The sequence below is a fragment of the Psammomys obesus genome, unplaced genomic scaffold (assembly GCF_907164565.1).
Source record: "Psammomys obesus unplaced genomic scaffold, mPsaObe1.curated_primary_1811, whole genome shotgun sequence".
NCBI lineage: Eukaryota > Metazoa > Chordata > Mammalia > Rodentia > Muridae > Psammomys > Psammomys obesus.
The window spans coordinates 223,768-228,999 of NW_026585580.1; the positions used below are offsets into that span (position 1 = coordinate 223,768).

General features: G+C 45.6%; 1 protein-coding gene and 1 non-coding gene across 4 annotated transcripts in view; one reads left to right on the forward strand and one right to left on the reverse strand.

Annotated features, from left to right (window-relative positions):
* The window catches only part of Paqr8 (progestin and adipoQ receptor family member 8), a 47,570-nt gene that overhangs the window by 18,331 nt on the left and 24,007 nt on the right, over nucleotides 1-5,232 (forward strand). Inside the window, exon 2 of one of the 3 annotated variants that reach the window (XM_055605793.1) lies at nucleotides 2,986-3,082. The exons of the other annotated variants lie outside the window; for them this stretch is intronic. The gene's annotated coding sequence lies outside the window, so the exon portion shown is untranslated. The remainder of the gene's footprint in view (nucleotides 1-2,985; nucleotides 3,083-5,232) is intronic. 3 annotated transcript variants of the gene reach the window in all.
* On the reverse strand, nucleotides 4,979-5,110 carry LOC129677776 (small nucleolar RNA SNORA17). The gene has a single exon (XR_008720257.1). It is a non-coding gene; the product is annotated as a small nucleolar RNA SNORA17 (small nucleolar RNA).

Below are 5,232 nucleotides of genomic sequence, written 5' to 3' on the forward strand. Positions count from 1 at the left end.
AGATAGATAGATAGATAGATAGATAGATAGATAGATAGATAGATAGACAGACAGATAGATAGACAGATTACATAGATATAGTGAACATGGACAGAAACAGTTTAGCTGGGGAAGCTTGATTATCTTTGGAGAATGTTCAGTTTGAAATACCTTTATCACAGCTCAGTAGAGATATCAAGTGGGCAGTACACATGCCTTTACTAGATGATAGCTAACTTTTCTACACATCGCAGACTCTCTTTGGTTTTCCTGCCAACTTGTTGTGAGCTCCACAGAACCCCAAACTCCGTGAGCTTCAGATTCACAAGTAATAGTGAGGTTGATATTGGCACATATCTGCAAGTGGATAGAGAGGGGTGCTGAGTGAGGAAAAGGAATCTCATTAAGTATGTCTTAAAGAGAGGCTTTCTTTCCAAAAGTCCTAAGTAAAAGATAATATATAAGAAGGGTAATATGTAAAAGAAAGGTAATATATAAAGATAAACCTCAATATACAGTGATCAAAGCAGTACTGAGACTAGGCATACAAAGCAGAAAAAGAAGGGTCCATGTTCATGATCCTTTCACTTACTCATTCAGTTCATTCTTGGTTTGTTTTGCTTTTGTGCTGGGAACTGAATGGGGCCTTATGTAGCCAGTCTAGGGCAGGACCACTGAGTATATCCCTAGTCAATAAAATTCTTGCTTTTTATTTGAGGCACAGTTTGCTAAGTTGTCCAGGCTAGACTTGAGCTCACAATCCAGCTCAGGCAGTCCTTGAACCTGTAATCCTCCTGCATTAGCTTCATGAACAATCTGCATTTTAGGATTGCTTTACCAGGCCCAGATTCATTCATACAGCGACTATTCACTGAGCACTTTCTGCCTACTATGTAGCATTCTAGGCAAGGATGCGACAGTGAATACAACAGACAAGCATTTCTTTGCTGATGGGACTTGTAGTCTGGGCCAACAGAGAGGCTAGGAAGAACAGACAATAAACATAATACACAATGCACTAACCTCTTATCTATTCAGATGGCTGCTATTTAAGAAAATGGAATTGGAAAAAGGGAATGGTGGCTAAGGGCACTGGCGGCTTTTCCAGAGGACCCAGGTTCAATTCCTAGAACCAATATGACTACTCACAAGCATTTGTAATTCTTATATTCAGGGTATCTGATGCCCCGTTGTGGAGGTATAACATGCATGGAGTACAAGATACGCAGGCAGGGGTGGGGTACTGATACAAATGAAATAATATTTTAAAGAAAGAAAAACTGAAAATAAATATTGAGGCTGTGCAGAAATTGGAACATGCTGGTGGAATAAAAAAAAAAATTGCAGCTGCCATTGAAGATAGCTTCTCAAAATACTAAAATTACTATGATCCGGGAATCCCAGTTCAGGGTATGCATGTATTATAGGATGGAAAGCACGGTACTGGGAAGATATTTGTACACCCACAGCCATAGCAATATCACTCACGATAGCCAAAAGTTGGGACTGTCTATCGACCGATGAACAAATAGACAAAATGTGGTGTATGCACACAATGAAATGTTAACCTTCAAAGAAGAAAATATTAAAACGTGCTACAAACGTGTGAAACTAGGGAACACTGCATCAAGTGAAATGTCCTTACAAAAAAGACTATGATTCCATGAAGTTCCAGGAATAGTCCATAGGAAAAAAAAAAAAATAGTTGCCAGGGACCAGAGAAAAAAGAGGAGGGAGAATTGTTCAGTAGAAATTGGGCTTTTGTTTTGCAGGAGAGAACGAGTTGTGGAGATCAGTTTAGACGAATGAACACGCTTAACCACACTCTGAGAAGGGTTGTGATGGGACTCTATAGTTGGTAGAGCACACTTGTGATTCCAGGGCTTAGCCTTTGCAGGAGGTTTGAGGCTATCCTGGGCTAGATGGGGAGAGTCTATGGAAGAGGAGGAAGAAGGGAAGCAGGAGAAGAAAGGGGTTAAGGTGGTAAATTTTGTGTACTTGAACATACACAGAGAAAGAAAGTAATAAATTAAGCTACAAGAAATAAATCTGAAATGAAACGAAGGAGTAGAGCAGGATGCCGGGTGGAGTATTCAACAGTTTTAAGTCAAGAGGGTGGCCGTGTAACTCCTTGAGAAAGGGACACTCGAGGAAGACTTGGAGGGAATTGTCTCTCCTGGCAGCTGTAGTAATCTGTGTACATCTTCCAGGGCCCTTGGGTGCTGTGGCAAAGCCCAGACAGTGATCGCTGGGAGGCTCCTGATGTTGAAGCTGGGGGTGGATGCATTTCAACTTGATTAGAAAGACAATCCAGGTGCTCAGGTGGCACCTGCACTGGCTTTAATGAGATGTCACCTGAGACCGCAGGTCAGGTTACTGTAATGATAAGCGCTTGTTCTTCTACGTGACCCTTTCTAAAGCCAAACTATGGCCCAGAAGCAAAAACCAGAGGTGTGATTTTCACCTTTCTTCCTTTCTTTTCTTTTCTTTCTTTCTTTCTTTCTTTCTTTCTTTCTTTCTTTCTTTCTTTCTTTCTTTCTTTCTTTCTTTCTTAATCTTAGTTTTGCAGGTTGTTATTTAGCCTGAGGAATCTTGGCTTCCTGGGAGCTGAGAAAACTTTCATTTCCCACATGAATTATAAGCCCCTCAGAAGCTTGGGATTTTCAAAGCTTCAGATGACCTTCTCGTCAACCCCTAAGTAAGGAGGGAGCTCAGATATGTGTGTTTCAGTTACTCTTTACCTAACAAATCATATGGCATGGAATCGTGAGTAGCCTAGAAAAGTCTGTGACCTGGTTGTGTTTTTATCATGAACTTAGGAGGCCAGTATGAGCAGGAATCAACTTACCACCATTTAAGCCAATACTTGGTACTTACGACAAAATTTGGAAGAAATTGGTACCATTTGAAGGCTTGAACTTATTCCCACAAGTCATTTTTTATATGACTTTTCTAGATTTCATAAGAAAAGTGAGTGCTGACCATGAATCTCTGCTCTGCCATCAGGAAGAAGCCTGGCCACAGCACACGCTACTGAACATCCCGGCCACTGCACACACCAATGACTATCCTGGCCACCTCGCAAACTACTGAAAATGAGGAGGTGATTAACTCATATGGGTGGTTAACAGCTCTGCTGCTCCCACAATTCTGTCCTCTAGCCAAGGGTTCTGAAACTACACTGCAGGGATGGGATGGGGGTAGAAGCGGGCTCTTTTCTTTTGCTTTGTATCTTTTCTACACTGTAGCAATCATAGTTAACTGCCTGAAAAAAAACACACCACCAACCTTGAAAATGGCCTCCTACTCCAGTGTTTGGAAACCAGTCTGCCTAATATTCAATTTCCTTTAGTTGATGAACATAACTCTTCCCTGTCTTCCTCTCTCTCCTTCCACCCCTTCTTCCCTTCTTTTCTCCCTTCCTTCCTTCACCTCCCTCCCTCCCTTCTCTTTTTCTCCCTTACCCTCCCCTCCTCCTCTCTCCTTCCCTTTCTTTCTTTTATTTTCTTTCAACTTTTTATTGGTTCTTTGTGCATTTCACATCATGCACCCCAATCCTACTCATCTCCCTCTCTCCTCATAGCTGTCCTCCACCCTTGCAACCTCCTCAACTCAACTAAAAAAAAAAAAAAAAGAATCTTCTGGAAGCTGTAGTGTGACACCGTGTATCCTACAGTATACCCTTTTGTCTACATTTCTTTGCTTACAAATGCTCATCACCATGACTTGTTATTTGTTAGTCTGGTACAAGGCCTCTGGTGTCTGCTACTCTATCTGTACTAGAACCTCACTGGGACTCCTGTAGGATATCCTGGTTTTGCCCTATGTCACAGAGATCCTGCAGTTTTGGATCTGATCAGCCCCTTCATGCACTTTAGCGGTTTATAGATGGGAGATGTTGGGGTGGGCCAATTCAGAGCCCTGGATCTGTCAAATAGCCCTGACAGCTATTTGAGCTGGTCAGCCTGCTGTCTGTTCCACTCTTACACCCTCGGGGCTGGTTCACCAGCAACCCCCACAACCAAAGCAGCCCTACCCTACTGCCCCATCGGGGTGCAGGGCCCCCTTTCCAGAGTGTTATAGACGGTGAGGAGCATGGCCTGTTGTCACACTCTGATGACCCTGGGAGAGGAGGAGGGCATCTCTCCCTTTTTCACAACACTACACAAGATGAGAGGCAGGGCTGGCTCTCCTACACTCATGCCCTTGGGACCACCTCACCTACCCCTCCCACATCCAGGGCCAGATCTACTGTGCTGCCCAAGTGAGGGGCAGGGCCTGCTCTCCTGAGTGTTGCAGCTGGTGAGGGGCAGGGCCCACTCTGCTGCTCTCACTCTTCCAGGGCCAGCTCTCCCACAATTCCAGGTGAGGAGTGGGCCATTTCTGCACAGTCCTGAGAAATCAACATGTCCCTGTGTGGCAGCTGAGACCAGGGATATCTGCCTGGTCTTTGGTGACAACAGACACCAGCTGCTGCAAGGCAATGGACCCAGATGTGGCCCCCAGTGGCAGCACAGGCCAGGACTTCACCACGGTCCCAGGTAGCATCACCAGCTGCTCCTATCAGACTGTTCTCACTACCCTTGAGTCTCCAGTTCCGCCTCTCCTCACTGTGCACACATCCTTCTGTTTCTCTTTCTTTTCTATTTCTCCCCTTGCTCCTCTTCATGTTGCCTGTAGTCTCTGAGTGTCTGGAGTTGTTTCAGGACTGCCATGACACCAGGCAGGGGTCATCTCGGCCTGGTCTAAGCCCCAGGCCTGCACAGTGCCAGACTGGTGATTATCTCAAGCTAACTCCCTGTCCAGGCCCAAGGTGCCAGTCTGGTGGTTGTCTCAGGCTTGCTCCTCACCCGGCCCACCCAAGTGGTTCCTTGTGAGGGTCATCTCTCTCGGGCTTACTGCTGCCTGAGACCTGAGGAGGAGTTCTTTTAGTCTCTGGCCCATTAGGGCCTGCCTGAAGTCAGACTGGTGGTCGTCTCAGGCTCGCCCTTTTTCAGAGAACACGAGGCTACTAATCATTCGGATGTTCACAGGGCAGAACGCTCAGTGCAGACGGAGCCTCTCTCCTTTCCGCCACCTACTGGCCCACATGAGACACAGCAGCCACACCAGCAATGCCTCTAGAGCCAGGTCTCTCTCTCTCTCATTCTCTCTCTCTCTCTCTTTCTCTCTCTCTCTCTCTCTCTCTCTCTCTCTCTCTCCCTCTCTCTCTCTCTCTCTCTCTCTCTCTCTCTCTCTCTCTCTCTCTCTCTC